Raw genomic sequence first — 23307 nt, 5'->3', positions numbered from 1 at the left:
GCAGCACTGGAAAGCAATGGCTTCTTCTAAAAATGACCTGAGATTTCTTTTCTCTTGATTGCATACAAGAGAAAGCAGGAATGGTCTACAAGCTGAAAAGTTCTCCTAGTACTTTGAGCTACATAACATTTCAGAAAGATGCGTTGCTACTGGATGGGTGAAGGAAAATTGCTGTTTTCAGTCCTCTTTGCCCAGTGCAGCTGTCCTGACTGCTGTCCTGAATAACCTGTAATTCTTTGAAACAACACAGGAGATAGCTGTAATTCACAGATTAAACGTTACCTCCTCTCCAGCATTTAATGCAGCCTATTTCAAGTAATTTTGTAATCATTTCGTTAAGGGAGAACAAATTATGCAGAACGAAAACTGTCATAAAAATTTTCACTCTAGAAATAAGAGCTCTTCAGACACAAGTCCACACACACATCACAGTGGCAAGAGTGAGAGATGCTAATGCTCAAGACTAGAGTACTTTCATCTCTGAAGAAGACACAAACGTCTCATTTCCTTTTGCTTAGAGCACAGATATATATGACAGAGCATGCTCAGGACGCCTCTGGCTTCCTTTCAGCTGCAGAAATGCAATTGCAAACTCTGAAGGAGCTGTAGATACGAAGAGAATACGTGTACAGTGTGTGTTCCTCAGAGAGCTCCCGCTACCATCAGGTAACTTCTACTTTGTAGGGTCAGAAGAACAGTCCACATATTCATTTGTGTGAATACAGCCTCATGTAGTTACTCACCTTCATATCATTAATTACTCGGCAGACAGTTCTATTATTCTTCACAGAATTGGCTGCTATAGAAACTGATCTACCAAGGGAAGCCATGAAACTGCACAACACAGACCAAATACAAAGAAGACATTTTTTACGATAAGGGTGGTGGGGCACTGGCACATTTGTCCAGAGAGGCAATCGATGCCCCATCCCTGGAGACAATCAAGGTCAGGCTGAAGAGTCTCTGAGCAACCTCTTCTGCTGTGGGTGTCCCTGTTTGCTGCAACAGAGTTGGACCAGATGACCATTAAGGGTCCCTTCCAACTCAAACAATTCTATGAACATATGTGGGAGACAGAGACATTTACTCAGTGACATCACCAAAGCCTGTGGGACTGAGGAAGTGCAAGCTCCAATCATGGTGAAAAGAGATTCAAAGCAAAACAGTGAGACAAAGGAAATGCATGCAGCTGTCTGTCCAACCACATTATCAAAGACATTCAAGGATAATTTACAGACAGGAGAACAACCACTGGCATCTCCTGCTGGTGAAAGAAGCCAACAGTTGTTTCAGATACAGCACACCACCTGACACGCCTCTCTAAAAGCACAAAAGAAGATGGCATTTATATTCCAGCTGTGATCTAGAAGAATCATTCCCCTCAGTTCACCTCCAAGAGGGCTGCAGGAGACAAGCAGGAATCACAGAAACAACTCTCTCCTAATTCTGTCTGCTGATTCAACATACAATGGTCACATTGCCAGCATCAGAATGGCACGCAACTTTTGGAGGGAAGTAAGGATATCTCACGTGTACTTCTGATAGATCATAGTTTTCAGATGCTAATCTGAAAGTCCTACTTCTCTGGTTGACACTGCCCAGTTTCTGTGTCAGCTTTCTGTGGAGATGGAGACTACTCCTCAGGCTGCAAGAAGCTTCCCCATGGACTGGCAAGAACAGCTTGGCATCCACCCGTCCCTTTGTGTTGGGAAACAGGTAGCCTACTTGCTCAGAGCTGTGAAGGATTAATTCTGGTATTAGGCATAAGGGTACCTATCTCCTTCCCCATGCTCAACTACAGCTGCCATAGACTAGAATCCATCTGCTCAGCAGCTGACGGTTACTGCCATGAACTCCATACTATGTGATAACTAGGAGAGTTTGCCATGCAACTCTCCATGCTCCAATAAAAAGAAATGAGCATAGTAACACCAAAGCTATTCTAGCATGTCTGCAACCAACATGAAGTCTCTGCTTTCTAAGGAAATAAACTCTGTTTCTGAATACAAAGCAAAACAGATAGAAACTTCATCAGACTTTTTTAAACTGAACATACAGTGAGGTACTTATGGTTCAACACATTACAAAACCCCAGTATTTTGCTCTTGATGCCTTTCCTCTCCCTGGAACCTAACTGAAAAACGTGTGAACATGAATCAATAATTCCATTTTCATATGTATTTACTGAGGTCTGAGTACTCAAAGAGACTAGAATTTGCTGGGCCAATTGCAGGAAATGTTTTTTTTTTCATCCATGCATATTCCAATTGCTGCTTCCTTCATCAATGTTAATGCAAGTGTTGATTTAATAAGCAGCAAATATACCAGAGATACAGATGATATTAGAAACTTCCATATGCATTAGATTTTCAAGATGACCCTTCTCTAAGAGCTACATTCATTTCTGTAAACCTTCAGTGAACATCAGACCTCATACCAAATTTAGGCATCAAGCCCTGTAACGCAGTTGAACAACATTTGTCTTCCTTAATCACAATGTCCTCTGCTCTTAAAAATTACATTAATTAAACTAGAAAAGGTCACACAATTGGAAATGTTCACAATTTGGGCAAAACTCAATGACAAAATCTTTCCCATCTATCACCAACGTTTTATACAAAGTAACTGTCACTTTGACAGAGTCTATCTGTCAGCTTGCTTTTGGTTATACACAACAAGCTCCAGTCTTTATCCTCTGCAAGAGTTCACGGACTTTGTCTTGCCAAGCTCAGTGAGAGAGACACACAACAAGAGGAAGAGGAAGCAAAACCCAAGAGCCCTTGGGGCCTTTTTAGTCATCTGCTCAGGAAACAATTTCCCTGCAGCTTAAGAACTTCTTCAGATTTAACTTAAGGATTTCAGTACTGAAATTCTGAAAGAAAAACATTTATGTTTTTATGGCTAGGAAGGCCAGGAGACACAACATTGGTTTTAACTCCCAACGCTTGAAAATCAGCTGCAGGGTGACCTCAGACAAGAGAGTTTTTATGTCTCTCTCCTCACACACCTTTTCCAATAACATTGTTACCCCTCCCATTTTTGAAGCCTTAAATCCTGCTATATAAGCATACTCCCTCCTCATCCTGTATGATGCCTTGAAAAAGAACAGAACCAGAAAGCATTTCCTACACGTTCGTATTCTGATATCAGTCAGCTAAAAGGCCTTTGTCATACCTCTATTTACAGACAAATGATGAAAGTTCAGGTAGGAGTTTAAAGAGATGCTGAGGCTTAACCCCGTGTTATGAAGTCTTTCCTGTACCCAAATAATACTCTAAGCATAACCTAGAAAAACTCTTTCCTCTGTGAATATCCTCTCCTCCAACTTTCCTTATTATGTGGAAAACTTTTCCCCCCAAAGTCAGTTCACTCTTGGGTATTTAACAGGTGATTTGAAAGAAATAAAAGGATGAGGAGAAAAAAAGCTCTCCTACCCTTCACATCACAGTAGACTGCACAGGATTGGTATGAAAGCCTGCACTGCAGCACAATGCTATGAAATCTTGGGGCCCTTCAAAGGATACAGTACTGCCTTCCTATCACTGGAGGAGGTGAGAGCTAAAAAAAAATAAAATAAAGTAAAAATCACACGACCTCACCAGCCTGAGAACAGTGGGCTTAAGAGTAAGCGTTCAATCAGCAAAGACACTAACAGAGCAGATGAAAATAAAATGCATTCAGAACCTTTCACAATCTATTTCTGGGTAAAGTTCTCAGTTTCATATGGTTTGCTGCCACTTTGAACCATACTTAATGCAGCTAGCTCTTTAAGCGGTATTCAATGCACCAGATACAAAGAAAAACTACAGAAGGTACCAGAAAAAAAGTCCAACATATGAATCAAAGCATATGTGTTGCTGTCACTCAGCATCAGACCCAGGAAGCGTTCCACATAGAAATAAACATTTAAAGGACTCCCGTTCCAGGACATAAGGGAGAACACCACAATCTAGCACCCTACATATGATACTGACCTCTCAACAGAAGCTGCACCAACGAGTGGAGGAATCAGCAGACATACCTCAGCATACACCAGAAACCCCAAATAAATTCATTTCCAAGAGAGGCATAAAATAGCACATTCGTTTCTCTTGAGATAGGCAGGATATACTACTTTTTTCATCCTGCTTCTCATCTTTTTCATTAGGACACCACAGATTGCAAAGCCTAAAAGGAAGCACATGAGCCAAAGGAATTTTTAGCCTAAAGACAACTGTTACAAAATGAACTTCTTAACTGCAAGTTATGAGGAAGTTGGGCAAATTCAGTGTTTGACCATCTTCATAAAACACAGCAGAAGCCTTCCTGTGGGAAAGCTTCTCCATAGTAACTAAAACAGCAATTCGAGTATTGAGTCCCTGTCAAAAATACCCTCAACACAAAAACAGAGTACAAAAGGCTCTCAAAAGCAGAGAATTCAATGACCCAAAAAGAGGAGAAGAGGAGGCTCCAGTAAGCACATGCAACTTCACTGCCATGGATCTGTTTTTCGAGTAGGAAAATGAGAGACAGAAATTTAAAAAGATAGAACAGCTATTCAACAGTGCCTAACAGCATTATTATTACAAGCAGTAAACTGGTGATAGGGTTTCTCCAACAAGATAAATACAGGCTTGATTTTTCCAGCCGTGCCTACAAGAAACAGCCCTCATATTAAGAGCCAGGTTTGCAAGGTTTCAGGGAAACTATACAGCAGCTCAAAAATATACCATGAAAGGATAGTGCTGATTAGTGAAGAAATAAAACCACTGCCTACTTAAATCAAGGGACAAACAATCAAAGGAAAATATGGCTGCACTATTATTTTATTATATACACAACAGCAACTGAGCGGCATGATGCAACAGAACTAGTAAACCTAGATTTCAAAACGGTAAGCAGTGTTCTCCAAGGCAGCTGGGATTCCAAAACTAGGAACCAGCAAGCACAATGTCACGATGTCTGGTAAATCCAACTCATGCACAACAAGCCAGCATAGTAAAGAGCATAAAAAAGAAAACCACATTTACGTAACATGTTGTCTTCCTCTTAAGGACTCAAGCAGCAAAAAGATTTAAAGCATCTCCGATAAAGTTCCTATCTAAGAAAAAGAAACCTAGAGAAGACTCCCAGCATCTAGTGGGTGGCAACCCTGGTCATGGCAGAGGGTTGGAACTGGCTGATCTTTAAGGTCTCTTTCAACCCAAGCCATTCTATTAACACCTGCTAGCCCGTTAAATTTTCACACACTTCAGTGTAGGCAAAATTTCACCTCAAGAAGATTCAAAGGGAAAGAAACTAAAGATCATTTAATCTTTACTGATAATTAGCCTTAGTGAGCTATATATTCTAAATTCTACATGGATGGCAGAAAACATTCTCAGCTGCCCTTTAGACTTACAAGTAGAGATCAGAGCACTGCCCATCCCTGAAGTTATCTCTAACTGCATTAAAATGTAAAAATTTATCTAAATTTTTTCATATTGAACTTACACATTAGACTTAATTTTTGAAGTATTTTAATTTCAGCCAGCTGTTTCATGAAAGGGGACAAAGAAAATTATTATTTGGCTCTCGGTAAAAAGGCAGAGTTGGTAAAGAAAAACTTCCCAAGACCATTGTTTCCAAGAAATGGAATGGGGTCTGGGGTAGTTTTACATAAGGAAAATACCTTCTGTAATCCTCAAGATTCTGAATTTGACTAAGAAGACATCTTTGAAAGCACACAAGCTGCTCATGTTCATGGAGTTCAACAGTTGAGGTCTCAAAGGAGTCTGGCCTGACAGTGCATCCTTCCTGCCCACACCAGGAGGAAGAACCAGTGAAGGAACCTGGCACCACCACAGAGAGCAAATCAGTCCAAGAGAACAAAGAGAAATCCCAACCATGCCTTCCTCCTGTAGTCATCAAAACAAACATTCATTACAACATAGTACTGAAAATGTATACAGTAAGGATCATAAAAGAGGAAAAATAGGAAAGGAAGAGCGTGCCTGACTCTGGAATTCAAAGTTCTACTTAAACAGTAACCCAAAGATTTGGGAGGCACAAGAGGAGCACTTTAAATTTTACCAGAATGCAACACCTCAGCACTTGTCTATCAAAAGTAATCACACTGTAGCCATCAGGTTAGATGTTAGGAAAAGCTTCTCTGAAAAGAGTGGTCAGGCACTGGAACAGGCTGCCCAGGGAGGTGATGGAATCACAGGCCCTGGAGGTGTTCAGTTGCTGCACTGAGGGACGCGGTTTTGTGGGAAATATTGGTGATAGATGGACAGTTGGAATGGATGATCTTGGAGGTCTTTTTCAATCTTGGTGATTCTACGATTCCATATGAGAAACACTGAATAGATGCCAACCACCAAACTGCTGCAAGAGCAGAAGGCATGGCAATGCCATGAGCACCACCTCATCACACAGAGAGCTCAACAGGGCACCAGCACGGGGAGTAAGCCCACTCAACTCCACCTTCCCTCCGCCTTGCCTGTACAGCAGATGCCTACAAAAACATCAAGCAACCACCATTCTCCCTTTAACAGAAAACACAACCTATTACTGCAGTAACTGATAGGAACAAAAAGAACGTGGGCTAGAACAGGGCCATAAAGCTGGTGGTGTTAAAGCTGTGTGGCTTCTTTGTATTTAATATTTTGTATCATAGCAATTTTCTCTAAAATTCCCATTAAGACAATTTGCTAAATCAGCACAGATAAGTATTAAGATTTTTCTTATGCCCTTAAAGAATAATATTCTGATTTTAAAGTGAAAAAACAGAACATGTGGTGTTGAAAAAGATGATATAGAGAAGCACGTGCTGAATCACAAAATACAATACACTTAAAGCATGATGGATAAAGAAATTTTGATTAAAGTCATTTACTGAGAGGTAAGTTAGATAGTATTAAATGAGGTACCTCCTGAAACACAAGGCACCTTCACGCAGACTGTCTGGGGATACAATTAAGAGAATTTCTTTCAATTTATTGTGAAAATAAATATTCAAAAACATCAGTACATTTCCCTTGTTCATTTGTTAACCACAGTCTCCAAACGACTGTCCAACCTTCAGACAAATCTATTACTAACAATTCTTTTCTTACTTTCTTTCTTTTCTTACTTTCAAAGTAATTTTTCTACTGATTTCATGGGGGAAAATAAAATAAATTGTAAGCTTTATAAACAAGATAGCCAAGAAAGCAACAGGATGCAACACAAAATCACACATAATGAAACCATGCCTCGCATTTTCAAGACATACATCATCAAAAACTTTCTCATATCCAGTAGCTACAAAATCTAATCTCAGGGAATTTCTCTGATCTTCAGCGGTATAAAATTTGAAATAATTATCCCGAACTTCAAAACAGCTCAGAAGGCCTCAACTGTGTGGTCATCGCTCCTTTGTGCTGTTGTTTTCCATTGCTAAACATATGCCTGGATGCCCTGGTCTTGCTGGTAGCGCAGTCACCTCACGCACACAGTCTCCCTTTGAAGCCTCCCAGCAGAGCCAAGAAAGGAGGATGCTGCAGCAGCAGGCTCCCTATTTTCGGGTTATGCAACAGATGACATCATCATCAACAAAACTGGATGACTCCGGCTAAGAACAGACACGAAGAATTTGAGAGCTAATTTTCCTTTTCCTTTGGAATTAAGGACTGCTGTCGGGTCAGTTTGAAATGAGGCAAAAATCACCCAAAGTGAGAACCCTTCATGTCACAGATTACACCACAGTGAAACGTCCTACAATAAATATTACTGGCACAGATATCATTCAGTCCTGTTTCTTTCCCGGAAAAAAAGTTTTCCCACTCATGGTGAAACAGGAAAGAACTATTTAGCTCAGGATACTGCCAGCAATTTAAGAAGCCTATTTACCTGCATGAGAACCAAGGAGGTTTCACTCCCTATAGACAAATGACCACATACCAACGGGATGCAGCAGAGCAGTCTGGCTTCTCACCTCCCTGCAGAGATCTGTGCATCTTACCCAGGACGGATTCATCTGTTCATCATCTGTGCGTTCAGAAATCCTCCACATTACATTTCTCTCTTTTCTAGCTGCTCCACAGACTTCTACATCATAAATGATGTAAACTGACTTCTTACAAATGCTTCAGTTTACTAAAAGTACCTACTAATTGGTCAGGGAGTGAAGGCATGGGGATTCTGAGAGCTCACATGTGGCAAAAAGAAAAAGTATTAATTTCTGAAGGAAATACTTCACATAGCTCCTTCACTGTACAGCTGACAGATCTAGTTGTATTGTCCTCAGAGATAATTGGGAAGGATGTTTTGCACCGCATGAAACAAATCCCTTTGGTCAAGTCCTGACAATGAACATACAGTGAGAAAGAGCGATTATGTAATGCAAGCAATAAATACTTTAATCTGTTTGATTTGAAAGATTTCAGCCATCGGGGCTAATGAATGCACACAAGAACAAACTGAGGTTTTAAGAAGCTTAGCTAAAAGCTTCTATACTTTTGTCAGAAGACACAGAAGTATTTAGATCTTGGACACAAGAACAAAATCAGTATGAATCAGTAACACAAAAATAGATATATGGTTGCTCCTAGTAATAAGAGAAACTTTTCTGACAGTGCTTTAATGGGCTAATTCTAGGTTATTATAAAAGTGGAAGTTGGAAAGCAAAGCCCAACTTCAGCGGTGCTTTACAAGGTCCACTAACATGAGCACTGAACAACATTGTGCATTTGATGATACCACAAGCTAAGTGTTACATTATTTTTAATGTTATCCGATAGAATAAGGATTATAAAGTACAGCAGAAGTCACACGACCATGTACTGAGTTTACAAATACATATTGCTAAACAGTCAGTGTACAGAAAACCTAAAAAAAAAGAAAGAAAAAACAGAAACACAAAAGCCTCATCTTTGGGAGTTTATCTGCAAGAGCTTCCCAGATATGAATTCTTTTCTATTCTTATATGCCTGGAAAACTATTGAAAAGAACAGACAAGGAACGACGAGCATAACAAAGCACTCTTGGACCCACTTGTTACCATCCTTGTCTGATGCTAAAGAATCAGAGATCTGCATCTTATAGGCTCCCTTATGCAATCGTGTGACATTTTATTGCATGATGAGACTCCTCAGGAGCACAAACCTAAATAAAATCAGCTGCTTAGCTGGCCTCTCCTTCTCTTTGCCTTTCTTCAAGAAGTCAGTAACAATTAGAAACCACAAAAAAACTGGCATTTCCCTCAAATCATGCCAGAAGAAAAATCTCTGATGAGTCAAGTTAGTCTGTAAGTGGGACAATGCGAGTGATTCACAAGTCATTGCTTCAGCTTTAATACTTGAGAGAGAAAAAGCTCCATCAATAAAATAAGATAGAAACTTAAACTCTCATTTTAAATGCAACATGTAAAAGAGATCGTAAATTAAGTATTTTGTTTTCAGATCTGGATCGTGCTGTTCCATGTACATACACCACAATGGCTGCAAAACACCCAGCAGTCACCTTCAGCAGCTCCTGCAGGCAGTGAGCCCTGCAGAAGACACTGAGATGTCACACCACATTCCTGGGCTGCCTTCAATGCAGCTGCAGAGCAAACTCTCATGCCAACTGTGGGGGCAAAGCAATGAGACCGCTGGCTGAAAGCACAACAGAAGTCTCATTAAGGCACCAGCTCAATCACTGCCAGTACCTTAAAAGAACACATTTCTAAAAGCAGTTGAGACTTAGTAAAGCTGCTAAATTTCTTTGTTTGTTTTTCCCAAATTTAACATCTGGATAAATTATTTAACACTGAAATAAATCTCTGTGCAGTGACCCCATAGTACAGCAACCAATGTGTACAAGAAAGAGTTCACTGCTGTTCCTTCCAGACAACAGCTCAGATACTCAGTATCATATCAAAAATGACCTCTGTGCCTGAGCTCCTGCAGCAAACCAGGTTTTCAAGTGCATTCCCCTCCTCTGCCCTTCAAATTCATCACAGTTCTTTCCTTCCAACCCACATTTAAAAGTAGAAGATCTGCAAAGCAATTCCAATTTAAACCCAAAGGATATTTACCATAACATTATTTTCTAAATTTATACTAGATTAAATACAGAAGTCCAAACCTATAAAGAAACAATAGATAGATAGATAGATAGATAGATAGATAGATAGATCCAGAGGGTTTTTCATCCAGGAGCTAATAAAATAACAGAAGCATCTGAAACTCCTTCCAAACTGCTATGACCTTGTTCAGTCATACGCTTCGAGTTGACCACTGAAAGAAATGTAAAGCAATGCTTGTTTTCCCACATCTCCCGTCACAGAGCAAATGACAGCTCTGACACTGGGAACGGACTGGCAAAATATTTTGTCTCTTTAACTGTGATACAAAAATGGAAAGAATTTAAAAGAATTGCCAGGCTGCTGTTAACACTTCACAATTTAATCATACATCGCACTTGTACTGCAGAAAACATGCAACAAGATTAAACTTCTACAGTGTAGCTGGATTTAAAATATGTGCTGCGTTAAAGAAAGATTACCAAGCACTGCAGTGCATGACCTTGCCATCTTCCTTCTCATTCGGAGGCATTTCTTCTCTAACAGTTTAAAATCATCAGAACAGTGAGTACTAACATGGACACTACCGAATATACACGCTCTCATGAAGGATGATAAAATTACTTAAATGTGTCTCTTTTGTTTTATGCGCTCGCTTACATTCCTCTCAGGAGCAATATATTAGCAGTGTCACTGCTAGGAACAAGTAAGTGACATACCAAGAATAGCCATTTATTAATAAATACTTCACTTGTTCTGTGAAGTTAATCTTCACGTGCACCCATGAGGCAGGAAATTATCAGCCAGTGTTTTCCACGTGGAGGCTGAAGTCACATTATAGACTGTCCCAGTCCTTGCTGTGATTCAGGTGTCAAAGCTGTAACAAACCATAAGAAATCCTGCCTCCTGCATTCATTCGGTCATTGCTCTTTGCCCATCTGACAAGAAGGAAACTATCAGAACGATGCTGCCTGGTCATAACTGGAATGGAAAAGTCAGCACTTAATAAAAACACTTTCTAAAAGCTTGAAAATAATCTTACCATTAAAATGGGAAATAACACAACATGATTTATCAACCGCTTTCCCTTTCATTTTCACAGAATCACCAAGGTTGGAAAAGACCTAAAAGATCATCCAGTCCAACCATTCACCTATTACCAATAGCTCCCAAAACCATCACTAAACCATGTCCCTCAACACAACATCCATGGATGTCCTTCTAAGGACATAAAGGTGAAAACCATTGCACAGGACTTTGTTTGGAAAAAACATCTTCCAAACAGAACCTGAGAACACTTCCTCTAAATTTCTTGACTTCTCTTTACTTGGCTTCAAGTTCTCAGATATTCCCCTAAGACCAAACGTGAACTGAATGCTAAGAGGGGACATTAACATCACTCCCAAACAAAGCACTCTCATGAACGTTCAACACATGAGAGTTCATGACAGAGAAGGAAGTTTTGGTGCACAACACAAACCTCCTGTGGTACTGACAAACTGCAGATGCATTAGCAACACAGAATTCAATCCATATATCAAAACACTTATTTCCATCTCATCCAAATTAGCACAGTAAGTATCTTCAAACTAAGATACTGACTTAGAGAACTCCCTTTAAAACTACAAGAAATTGTAGGGATAAATCACTTAACAAGCTTTCACAGAATCTATGAACAGTCTGAGTTGGAAGGAACCCTTAAAGGTTACCTACAGTCCAACCTCCCTGCAATGAACAGGGACACCTACAGCTACATCAGGTTGCTCAGAGCCCAATCCAGCTTGACACGGAGTGACTCCAGGGATGGGGCATCCACCACCTCTCTGAGCAACCTTTCACACGTCAATCCACCAATTAAAAAAATTAAGTTGTGCATCTTGCAGGTTGTCAAGGGCTCTGGGCTCTCAGCAGATCAGAAAACACCTACCTTCAGCATGCACAGCAAAGCATTTCTGCTACCACACTAAGTCAAGAATTTGAGGAATAGCAAAGGTAGCACATGGTGAGTTTCAAAAAGTGTTCAGTCGCTCTGTACATAGATTTGGGAGACTTCAGACTGTGTAAGCTTCTTCAATTTTGATGGGCAACCTTTTGCTTGTGCTGGAAACACTATGAGGAAATGCTCTGAGCATGCATCATTAGCAGCCCACTGCAGGAATATCTTAAGGAATGTTCCAGAAAGCCTTCTGAGTAGTCGTTTCCTTTTCTCATGCTCCTTAAGATTAAGCTAAATGATTGGGATAAATTCTGGTGAGTGCAGACAACGAAGCTCATTTATTTCACTGCACCCAAGAACATCCTTTTTGTTCAGTACTCAGCTGACTGAAGACCCACCACCTGCGCTTCTCCTCAGCTAGTTTCTTCCTAAGGGGAGCACTCATTTCCATTTTCTCTCCAAAACAACTGGAAGACAAATTGCATCCCTGCAAGGGCTACATGCCTGTTCACCACAGTCACACAAAAGACTCCCCATTTCCATGACGAATTTCCAGCTTTAAGACACATTAAGCAGCCAGCCCAGTCTTCACAAAGTCTGAACAGAGCTATCAAAGCATATTCTTCCATAAGAGCTGAGCCAATATAAATGTTACCAAATGCAAAGGAATAAAGGATGGAACAGCAGCAGAAACAGATAAGCAAATTTCAGTCCAAAACATACTTGCAACAAAAGATTAATTTCATCGTCTTCCATGTGTGCAAAAAAGCAACAAGTAGCATCTGCCTCAAAAAATGCTTTGTGTAAGCCTGGAGGCAAAGCTAAACAGAAAATACACAATGAGCCCTTTTTAAAGTGCTTCAAATGACTTCTCAGTCCCCACCTTTCTTTGTAGGGGTTTCAATGAGCTTCACAGGAACATTCTTGCACACAGGGGTCTACAAGATCAGTATTCAAGTTGCAGACTCAATATTTTATTCACGTCCAAGAATCATTCCAAACCCAAATGTGAGAGAGTAGTGTTTAATATAGCAACACATAGGTCCAAAATGAATCAAATGCATAACCAATTTTATGCAACAAAATTCTGCACTTAACTGAATTTCAAAGGCCTCTGAAGTTCAGCTCTAGCCCTTCAGTTGATCATCTAGATTTCTTTTTGCCTCTCTAGTAATCAGGAGTGACGGACAGGTAACCTCCAAATCAGCAGAGAGCTCAAGAGCAAAGTGCTTCCTACAGAAGTACGCATTTGAGAATGAAAAATATCTTGAGTCCTGTCAACAATAACACAAATGAGCAAACTAACACAGTAAGTTCACGCTTTCCTGTTCTAAACACATTTTTTTTTCATAAAGTGATATGTTTACTCAAATATCAGAAAGGGGAATGAAAACGGAGGTACCTCTTACCTAGTGGTACCCAATTCAGTATGCACAACACAAGGGGATTCAACAATTCACATTTCCTAAAACAGGTGTTCATGCATCTCACGCTCCTTCCCCTGTCACAGCAAGCAAGGTCACTATTAGGTTCTAATTTTAGAAGTTCCTTGAGTGTATGCAACTTTTTCAAGGAGTGAATAAAGACTGTGTATCACTGTCTTCTCAGTTCTCCTTTTAAGCCTTCTTACGCTTTTCAATAATGCTTCTTCCTACATAGATATGTATTTTCTTTTCAGTCTTTTATCAATTTAAATAGAGAAGAATTTGATATGACTTCCTCCAAGAGCAAGCAAATAGAATTTATATATATTTATACACACATATATAAAAAACATTTAGAAAATGCAGTGTGTTGGTGATTCTTTATTGTATCTTCTCCTATGAATACTTCCTGAAATTTGGGCAACTCACTGTAAGAAATCAACCATCCTCTAACAACATGAACTTCCTCCTCAAGGGTTCTGGAGAAGATGACAATCTATTGCTTTGTGGAACAGACTCCAAACCATGAAATATGCACAAGCTAGATGAGAAGAGTTAAGTAAAGCTGCTAAAATTCAGCAGCATTGCAGGCTATTCCAAACTATACTTACTATAACCTACACTGGGTGTCCTCTGCATAAGCACCAGTGTGACTTTGTGGACTGCTGAGACTCAGTCTGTTGCAACTGGCATAAGTTGCCACAGGCGAGTAATCACAAGAAACTGACCTTGGCAAAAGCACATTTTACACTTCACTGCTGTTCAACTGTGTTAAACTAAAGAGAGAGCAAGCGAGCACAAGGGGAAGAGGGAGGGAGAAGGAACAAAGGGGGATGGATGGAAAGCATAGACGTGAGTGCAGCCATTTTCAGCTTTACCTGAATTTAGGACTCTGAGGCACATCACTTCCAGTGCGCAGCTTAACCTAGGGGTTTCAGATGGATTTGGGGTTGGGAGTGGGGGAGGAGAAGGGATTAAGTCCTAAATTAGGAATGAACACCTCCAAACACCTCTCAAGAAGGAACGATAAAGATGACAATCACAACTTCACACTTACCACCACCAGATTACTCACTGAATGAGGATTTTTAAGTTGTTCCTTCCCTGTTTGGCTAAACCAACCCTTAAAAACACATTTTAGAATCACCTGCAACAAAGACTACATGCATTCCTTAAGGAATGTAGCAAAATAGTTTAGTCCTGATTGAAAAGTTTCAACACAACCTTGACTGCAGTGGCTCTCTCAACACATAAGCAGGTAGCAGGAACTAGAATGGCAGAATTCCCCATGCTGCACATGTGGCTGTGTCCTGTCCTAACCATCTTCTGAGCTTCCTTCAGTTTGGATCAGCTATCTTCCCATCATAGCTTTTTCTTAGTTTCTGCATTTCACTTTTTGCTATTGATTACCACATCTCCAAAGCAGCAGCCCTGGCAGAGCAGGATGGCACAGGATTCCCTGGCTAGCACTAACCCACATCCTGCCCAAACTTCACAGCCAGTTGAACACAAAGATCAGCCAGTGGGTATCCTGCATTTCCAGGATATTCAATGGTTGAAGCAAAACACACAAAACTTTTGGAGGAGTCAAAAAAAAAAAAAAAGAAAAAAAAGTAAAAAACCAAACACCCCAACATTCAGACTCCAATGATGAAAAGCACAAGGTACACAAGTCTTGACAAAATGAGACTGTATCTGTTACTCTGCCACTCAGAGACTTAAGGATCAGAACCCTCTAAAAAAGTCCAACTGTAAGCAGGTTCCTTTCCAAATCCTGAAGGCTGCTTCTCTCCTACACAGACAGCTTTTCCATGCTTTAGCCGCTCTCATAATTAACTCAAAAACCCTGCTACAGAAGTCAGCCTTTATTCCTCTCACGTATACAAACCTGTGAGAAACCAGCTCCACCTTTCTCCACTTTAGTCCTCCACATGTCATATTACCATAGGATAAAAACAGTGAGGTCTGATGCGTGCTTTTCTTTTTCTCACAGCCATATTACCCCAAACCACTCCCACCGGAGTGAGAGTCACCACAGCTTAATGACCTCTGCTGTCACTGGACGGAGAGATGCAAGACTCAGCCCTGACAGCAGATGGCCTGTTCACACACACCGATGCTATTTAACAGTGACATGATCGCTTTTAACCTATAAATTATAGAAACAGCAAATCGATGGAGCATACCTTAAAATTCCAAGGGATTCAGGTACTTCCAAATCTGAACTTCAGATCTGGGTCAAAAAGGTGTCAGCTGTGGATCTGCAGAATATTAATCATCTCACCAGATTGTAGCTCTCACAAATAAATGATGTTTGAAAGGCCCACAGGCACAGTTTGTGACAGCAAGCCACAACTCTGCCAAAGGGGGCTGGACAGGCGACTGAACTGCTCATTTCTTCTGCATGGTATCTAAGTCAACTTAGCAGGGTCTAGGCTGGGAGTACACTGATATCCATCATATTTTGCTGACTGTGCATTTCAGCACAAAGTTTAATTACTCAGCTCTGTACTGACGTAGTGCTATAACAGCTATGGAAGGCGAAAAATAAAATCACGGAGACCGCTCTAGTTCTGCAGCAATTATGGCCGCCATTTGGGTTCAGCTATGACATGGTCACTGTTTCTCATAATGGAGCACAGCAAAATAAAGAGCAACAAGAGAATAAGTACCTGAAAGGTATGCAGGAAGACTGAATATTCGTGTTCATCAGATTCCAAGTAAGCATATAATCATATTATACAAAAGCTCCCTGAGCTGAAAGCAGGAATTTGGTGTCTTATTTCTTTCATGCATATCCTAAACAGGTCACTGAACTATTCTCTTCCCTCTTTGCAGCTGCCTCTCAGGCTCTGACACTGCACCATTCGTCACTCAGTGCCCACTGATTTAACAGTTCAGTGACTAGGGGTCTCATCTGCAAGACTTATTTTTGTAGGTAAAACAGTAATACCAACTGGGTCTTCCACACCCCACCAAATAACTGCTAATACACTGGCTGCTCTGTGCAAATCACTTCATGCCCTCCACCTAAGAAGTTTCCTTGAGATCTGTATATTCCCACAAAAAATCCCAGGGCTCATAAATCAAAATCTTCCGCTATCTAAAAATTAGTAGTAAGATTTCTTTACAGTTATGTATACGAATAACTATCTATGCACACACATCAAAACATGCATACATATGACTGCAACAAAACACATACCAAACAGATCGCATTACAATAAGGCAGGAAAGTTACAAAATCAATTTGACTACATTATGCCCCTACTACAGAAGGTTAGTTTGTCTGAATTGTATTTTTTTTTCTGAAACGCTCCTAGATAGGTAAGTCTTGACTAGTTTAAACTCACCTAGTACAACATAGCGATATCCTTGACGTCCAGGGAGTCAGGAGATTCTTCTTCTTCCTTCTGGTTGTGAATACTGAGCGTGACCTACATGAAAAAGAAAGTGAAAAACATGGATGGCAAACAATCCTCCTTGTTCTCAGTGGGCCTGCATTTTCAAAACTGCTACAGAACACTGTGCTGACTTCAGAAGATCCAGCACTACTGAAGTTCCTGAAAGATTTCATATCAGACTGCCTTCCTTCTCAAATATCTCTACAGAATATACTAAGGGTTCGTTTTTCCCTTTGAGATCACTGCTTTAATTACAAAGATACTGAAGCCACAGGCCTGACGCTCTTCTTTACACAGAACTACAACGTACCATTTGCATTTTCTGACATTAATTTAAATTTATTAGGGAATCTGTAACTTTTAGAACTCACATTTCCTTAAGGTTACTAAATTAAAAGGAAGGTTACGTTTTCTGCACTTTCAAGTGCTTTTAATACATTCTACAAAACCAACAGCAACATGACTAAAACCCGTGAAAAACACAGAATTACCCCCCTTTCCTGCCGTTCAAAACTTCATTTAACAAACAGCTACTGGTGCTTAGGTTCAGACTTCAATAACTCTGAATAGATGTCTGAAGACTAAAAACAGCTGTGGAAATTTCAGCAAACATTATCTTCTGCAGCCTTCCACCAACTCCAGGATTTCCACATTTATAAGGGACTTCACTTTTTCTTGACAGCACGCTGAACAGGCAGTTTTGCAGACATTTACGCTGTATAAAGCCACCTCGATCCTTCTAGCTCTTTCAGTAACAGCAAGCAAATTCGCAAAAGCTTTGCTTCAGATTTCACAGGCATGTGTGTGCCTCTCTCAGTACCCAGGCCGCCTTGCCAATATGTAGGATTAAACTTTTTCCAAGGTTGAATAAGCCACCATCTGTCTATCTTGTGTGGTGCTGTGCGCCATCCGGGAGACTTGTCCCTCAGAGCATGTTTCTACCATATGTCACTCCTGAGCGATCAGCTATGCCAAGACATTTGGGAAAAAATGACTAAGTCTAGCTGGAAAACCCGTTCAGAATTCCAGAGGAGGTCTGCCAAGGCTGTATTTGCAAATAACTCTGCATCCACCAGCACGCAGGTATTGTGCACAGTAATGAATAAACTTTACCTGAGCTGACAGAATGATTCGGGTGATGCAACTACCTTCTACTGTCTAGAATTAACAGGCATTTTAATAAGCCAAGAGGCTCAGGTATGATGTGTCTTCAGGAAAAACACAAAGAATTGTTATGGAAGAACTGCAATTTCTACCATAACGAAGGTAAGCGGGAAGGGAAGAAAACAGACACAAAGTATTCCAAGAAAGACTACTTGGTCTTTACAACAAATCACCAACTTTATTCAAAATAATCAACTAAAACATCAAAGGCAACTGAACCGAAGTTCTTCGTAACATACAACTGTATCTTAAGTACTTGCCTGCATGCAAAGTAAACCTAAACTGAATTTTAAAACCAATGATTAATCACGGTTCACGCAATCAGAATTTGGCTAATAAAAATATCAATCTATCCAATTTCAGATTTAAAGATCTGCTTTATGTTCCAATTCCCCAATTATTAAATTAAAGCCCGAGCCAGCATTGTTCGTATGGCCAGCTCAAGGCTGCTCATTTACATAACTGACTTTCAAGGGCACTTCATTATGCAGCAATTAATATCAACAGAGAATCGACCAGATCTGCTGCTTAATGTTAAGGAAGATGTTCTTGAGAACACTGAAAGAAGACAGAAACTAATAAGTAGCGACGACAGCCTCCCTCAGCGAGTTCAGCACGGGAAAGGAAATCTGCTCCTGCATACAACAGCAGAAGTATTTAATACCAGCAGACAGGCTATGGGAATCATTACATCTAGTGGAGGAAAAAAAAAACCAAACAAAAAACAAGACAAGGATAGGAAACACAGCAGTGGATATTTACAGAAGTCTGAGTCCTTTGCCTGTGTTTTTCATTCAGAGTGTGGATGACCAGTAGTATTCTGCTATCCTTTGGGTTACTTACCCATGCACAGGTCCACCTCTCCACAGGTAGGAATATCATTTGCATGCATCTCTGAGGAACCCAGAGGGTACAGCAGACAATTTCCCTGTCTTGATCTCCATCTATAGTTGTCAATTGGAAAAACTCTTCCTCTGGAAGAGCATTTGCACTGTGAAGCTGGTAAAGATGCTTTTGGATCTGGCTTAATCAGGATGAGTCCCCAGTGCTCAGCATAACTTTGCGTTCCGCTTTGCGCATGTGGTGAGGTTCACTACACGCCGTTGTTCTCAGCAACTTTTTTAGGAAACTTTCCTACACTCCCGGAATTCATAAGCTTGGGAATCAAACAATCACATGAAGAAGCATTCCTTCATGAATAAAATCCTTCTGCGGAACAACTAAATAACTATTACACAAATGCAAAACTTAACCGAAACATCTGTTGCTAAATGTAAGAGCAGGAGAAGTAAAAGGCAGACAGCGAAGTCTATTTCCACAGGAAGCCTCATTTAGAGGAGAAGACTGAGGAGAAAGTGTTTACAGACAACAAAGGCTCTCTGAGAACGAGTTCTGTATTCTCTGAGCCACCCATCTGCAGGGTATTTCCAATTTTCCCACATTCATTCAGCAAAGTTCATTCCCCATCAGAGGCTTTGAGCACTAATTGGCAAGAGGTTTGTTTTGGGGATATTTTTTTTTCCCCACTGACCAAGACATAAAGGAAATACAGTGCGGTGGAAGGCTATCGAACGTCACTAACAAGCCCAGAGGAGCCAGTCCTCTGCAACAAAAGTCAACTCTGCAGATGCAATGGTACATCAACAAAAAAAAGAGGTTGTTGCTCAGAACGCTAATGCAATATTAAAGCAAAGCACGGTCCCTCTTCTCATCAGTGATCAGTATTCATAAATTACCAGAAAAAAAAAAAATTAAAAAAAAAAATCCCTTCTGATGATGTAAAATCAACTTGAGGCTTTTTTTTGCACTTCAAGGTGCAAAAACAGGAATTGAGGTAATAAAATAAATAAATAAATGACTAAAGAAAAGCTGTATTTTCCAAAGCAAAGAGAGAAAGCGATTTTCCTCACACATCGTTCCTCTTCTTCTCTTCCCCCCCCCCCTCCACACCAAACCCAAGAAAATCTGCCATTGCTTTAGGTCAAAGGAAAAACAGTCCCAGCTGCCGTAAGCCAAACAACGTACAGGTTTGCTATCTCCCCTGCTGTTTTGGCTCGGGCTCTTCAGACTGGAAAATTCAGAAGCACGATCTCCCAAGCTCTATAAATGCCAGAACCATCTAAGAGGAAAATAGGACAAGGCCACCCCCAGGCAAGTTTGTACTAAAATCTGCTGGCTGCAAGGCAAAAATACAGTAAACATCACATAGGGACAGTCTGCGCCTTGGAAAGTATTCCACATGAACAATACCGCTTCCAAAGGAAGGCTGAGCTGGAGCGGCTTCTGGAGAGCAGAACGCAATGTTTTAAGATCCGAGTGAGGAGCTAGCGAGCTAATGGCACACTCGGCAAATTGTGTGACAGGCAAAACACTTCTGACGTTAACCCAAAGAAGAAATGCAAAAGCTCTGTTCTACGTCCTCTATGGCAAACTAACAGATGCGGCATCCGAGAACCGTTCTGCTGTTCGCTGAGGAAACATCATTTGTATCTGACAATTGATTTCACGGTACAAAATAAGTAATAATAAGCAATTAAACAGTCGATATTTTCTTGTCTTTCAGGGAAGAATGTTTCAGTTACATTTTCACAGTCCTTGAGAGATGAACTTTGCAGCTGACTACTGTATGTTTTAATGTGCTCTGCACTGACTCAACCTAGAAAAACAAGCCAAAAACACAAGTTGAAACATCCTCTTTCCTGTGTAGCTCCAATTTGCAGTAGCAAGAAGCTAAACAACATGCTCTCCTCCAGATGGCTGAAATAAAAAGAACACTCTTTCTGATTAATTAGGAAACAAATGAATCTGCTGTTAGCACAACAAGTTACCATCAGGAAACCTGGGCTCCCACTAAACTTTGGTATTCACGCTTGCTCTGCAGCTGTGTTCAGAACCTTCCCAAGAGTGGTCTCTTACTTCAGAAGAAAAACATTACACACAAGCCCACCAAAATACCACACCAAATACTGCACATCTGAAAAGAATTTGGGGCCATCCCTGGAGGCGCTCAAGGCCAGGTTGGATGGGCCCTGGGCAGCTGAGCTGTTGGGTGGCAGCCCAACATGGGGCTGGGTGGACTCTGAGGTCCCCTCCATCCAAAACCACTCTGCAAGTCCATCTATGAAGAGATAAGTTTCCTAGAAGAGACTGTCCACTGGAATAAAAGTGACTGAAGGCCTCACTGCACAGTGAAGAAACACCAGTGGCAGAGCCACTGTGTGAAAGAACTTAGGTAAGGTTCAGTGAGCAACGCAGACCGATGCACGTATGTTCCAGCTTTCCAACTGGTCCGGGAAACCAAAATCCCCAGGCTAGGCAAAGCACAAAGAGCAAGGATGTGACAGCCTGAGCAAGAGGCCAGGCCATGGTCCCCAGCAGGCAGCTATGGATGATGGTTAACATTTCAAGTGCAGAAACTGCAGATGGAGGAGCTTAAAAAAAGCACAACTCACATGAAGTGCAAAACTGGCTCTTGCTGTATTATTATATTTTGGTACTAACGTGTCTCACCTCTGGAAGAAAGAAACTGAGCTCACCCAACTGGGGCAGGTACAAGGAGCTGCAGTGAAACACTTCCACGTTCACGATATTCCTCTGCTTTCAGCCCCACCACAGGGAAAGGTATACTCAAAAAAAAGAAGTCATACTGTTAGGATGATGATGCTGAGTCAGAGAGCTCCTAGCTTCCTATGAGCCAACAATTGCTTTTATACCCCAAATCTGGGACCTGATACTTCAGCAGCAGTGTTTAAAGGAGGACCACTTGAGAAGAAGCTGGCAATTTGCTGGGAAGGAAGAAGCCATGTCTGGGGCTAAGGCACAATTGCTCCGCTGCTTTTAATGAGCGGATGCATGCTTAAAGAGGGCACAGAGCCTCAGCGAGGATTCAGCAAAACCACACCATTAGAAATCAGAGTACTTCTATGTGCACAGCTGACGTTTTCAAACATGCTGAGCGTCATTTCCTAGGGACAAAGGGAATGGTAGAGACAATCACTAAAAACTAAATCCATGACTGGTTTTTAAAACCCAGCTAAAGGCACCGCGTCCTCTGAAGTAATTGAGGAAGCAAAGTGACTAAAGACAAAATAAAACTGATTCTTCACACATTAAAAGAAAGAACTGAAACAATTCTATACCTACAGTGAAATCACTTAATTCAGCCAAGTGAGCTAATCTCACTCTTCCTTATAGGCCTATGATAGTCACCTGCAACAGAAAATAATAGACAACAAAAAACTACAGAAGACAAGAGAAAACACTAAATGCACCTATCCACTATATAGCATATATAATTACAGGAAAAAAAGGCGGTGGTGGTGGTGGTGTTATTTTTTGGAGCATGAAGTGTCAGAAATTAAACTTCCAGCAAACACAACATTGTTTGGCACACCGTATCAAGAAGAGCCACCTCTCTTTGTTTGGGAACAGCCACACCTGTCCACCCTCTCACGATAACACAGACCTCAAGAATACCCCAATGCCTCCTCTTCCCAGGATAAAGAGACGCAATTTGTTTTGTGCATAAGCCTTCCTGCATCTCTTACAACTGCTGCGTTCTCCAGTTTTTTCCCAGCCTAATGTAACATTTCTGAGCTGAGGAGGCAGGAACTGCACATGCTACTCAAGATGCCGGGGAGCAATGAATTTATACGGCAGCAATATTGATAATGTCTGTTTTATTCTGTTCCTTTTATTAGTAATGCTCAACATGTGATTTGTTTTTCTCATCAGTGAGGAGCACTGAGTTGGTTTTACACTGCTGTTTATCAAAAACCTCATAACTGACTCATGCATGTTAACAGTCAGCTCAAAGCTCATCACTTTTCAGTGGAACTGCAGTTATTTTCCTCCCTGCAGATCATTTCCCATTTATGTGCACTAAATTTTACCTGCAATTTACCATTCTACTGTCCGGCCACATTGTCTTGTCAGGCACTCCTCCAATTTTTTTATGGTTCATTCCAACCTTACTATCATGAACAAGTAAATACCATCATTAAAGTACCTCTCTTCATTGATAAGCCCCTTTTCCTTTTAAATGTTGAGTACGCCAACCAGTCCAACCATACTGTGACCTGCTGGAATGGACCACTTATTTCTTCCTTATTATTCCCACCTTCAAACAACGTATTAGTCCATAACATGATCCTCCTTCACACACAGCTTACCCTCCCTACGTTATAGAATGCTGTCAAAAGCCTCTGAACAGCTCCCAGATCTTGCTATCCACTTGCACATTCACCCCTCACAAAAGGCTTCACTGAGTTTGATCGGCGTCACTTCATAACAGAAAAGCTGACCCTTCCTGCAGCAAATAATGCACAGGGAACAAAGCAATATAATTTTACAGTGTGTTTGTTGTCATTT

The 23307-nt window shown here is 40.8% G+C and overlaps 1 protein-coding gene across 2 annotated transcripts in view; it reads right to left on the bottom strand.

Annotated features, from left to right (window-relative positions):
• The window catches only part of LDLRAD4 (low density lipoprotein receptor class A domain containing 4), a 279273-nt gene that overhangs the window by 222805 nt on the left and 33161 nt on the right, over window positions 1-23307 (bottom strand). For both annotated transcript variants that reach the window (XM_072327578.1, XM_072327576.1), the window contains exon 2: window positions 16723-16806. The gene's annotated coding sequence lies outside the window, so the exon portion shown is untranslated. The remainder of the gene's footprint in view (window positions 1-16722; window positions 16807-23307) is intronic.

The sequence above is a fragment of the Excalfactoria chinensis genome, chromosome 2 (assembly GCF_039878825.1).
Source record: "Excalfactoria chinensis isolate bCotChi1 chromosome 2, bCotChi1.hap2, whole genome shotgun sequence".
Taxonomy (NCBI): Eukaryota; Metazoa; Chordata; class Aves; order Galliformes; family Phasianidae; genus Excalfactoria; species Excalfactoria chinensis.
This window is presented reverse-complemented; position numbering and strand designations above follow the sequence as displayed.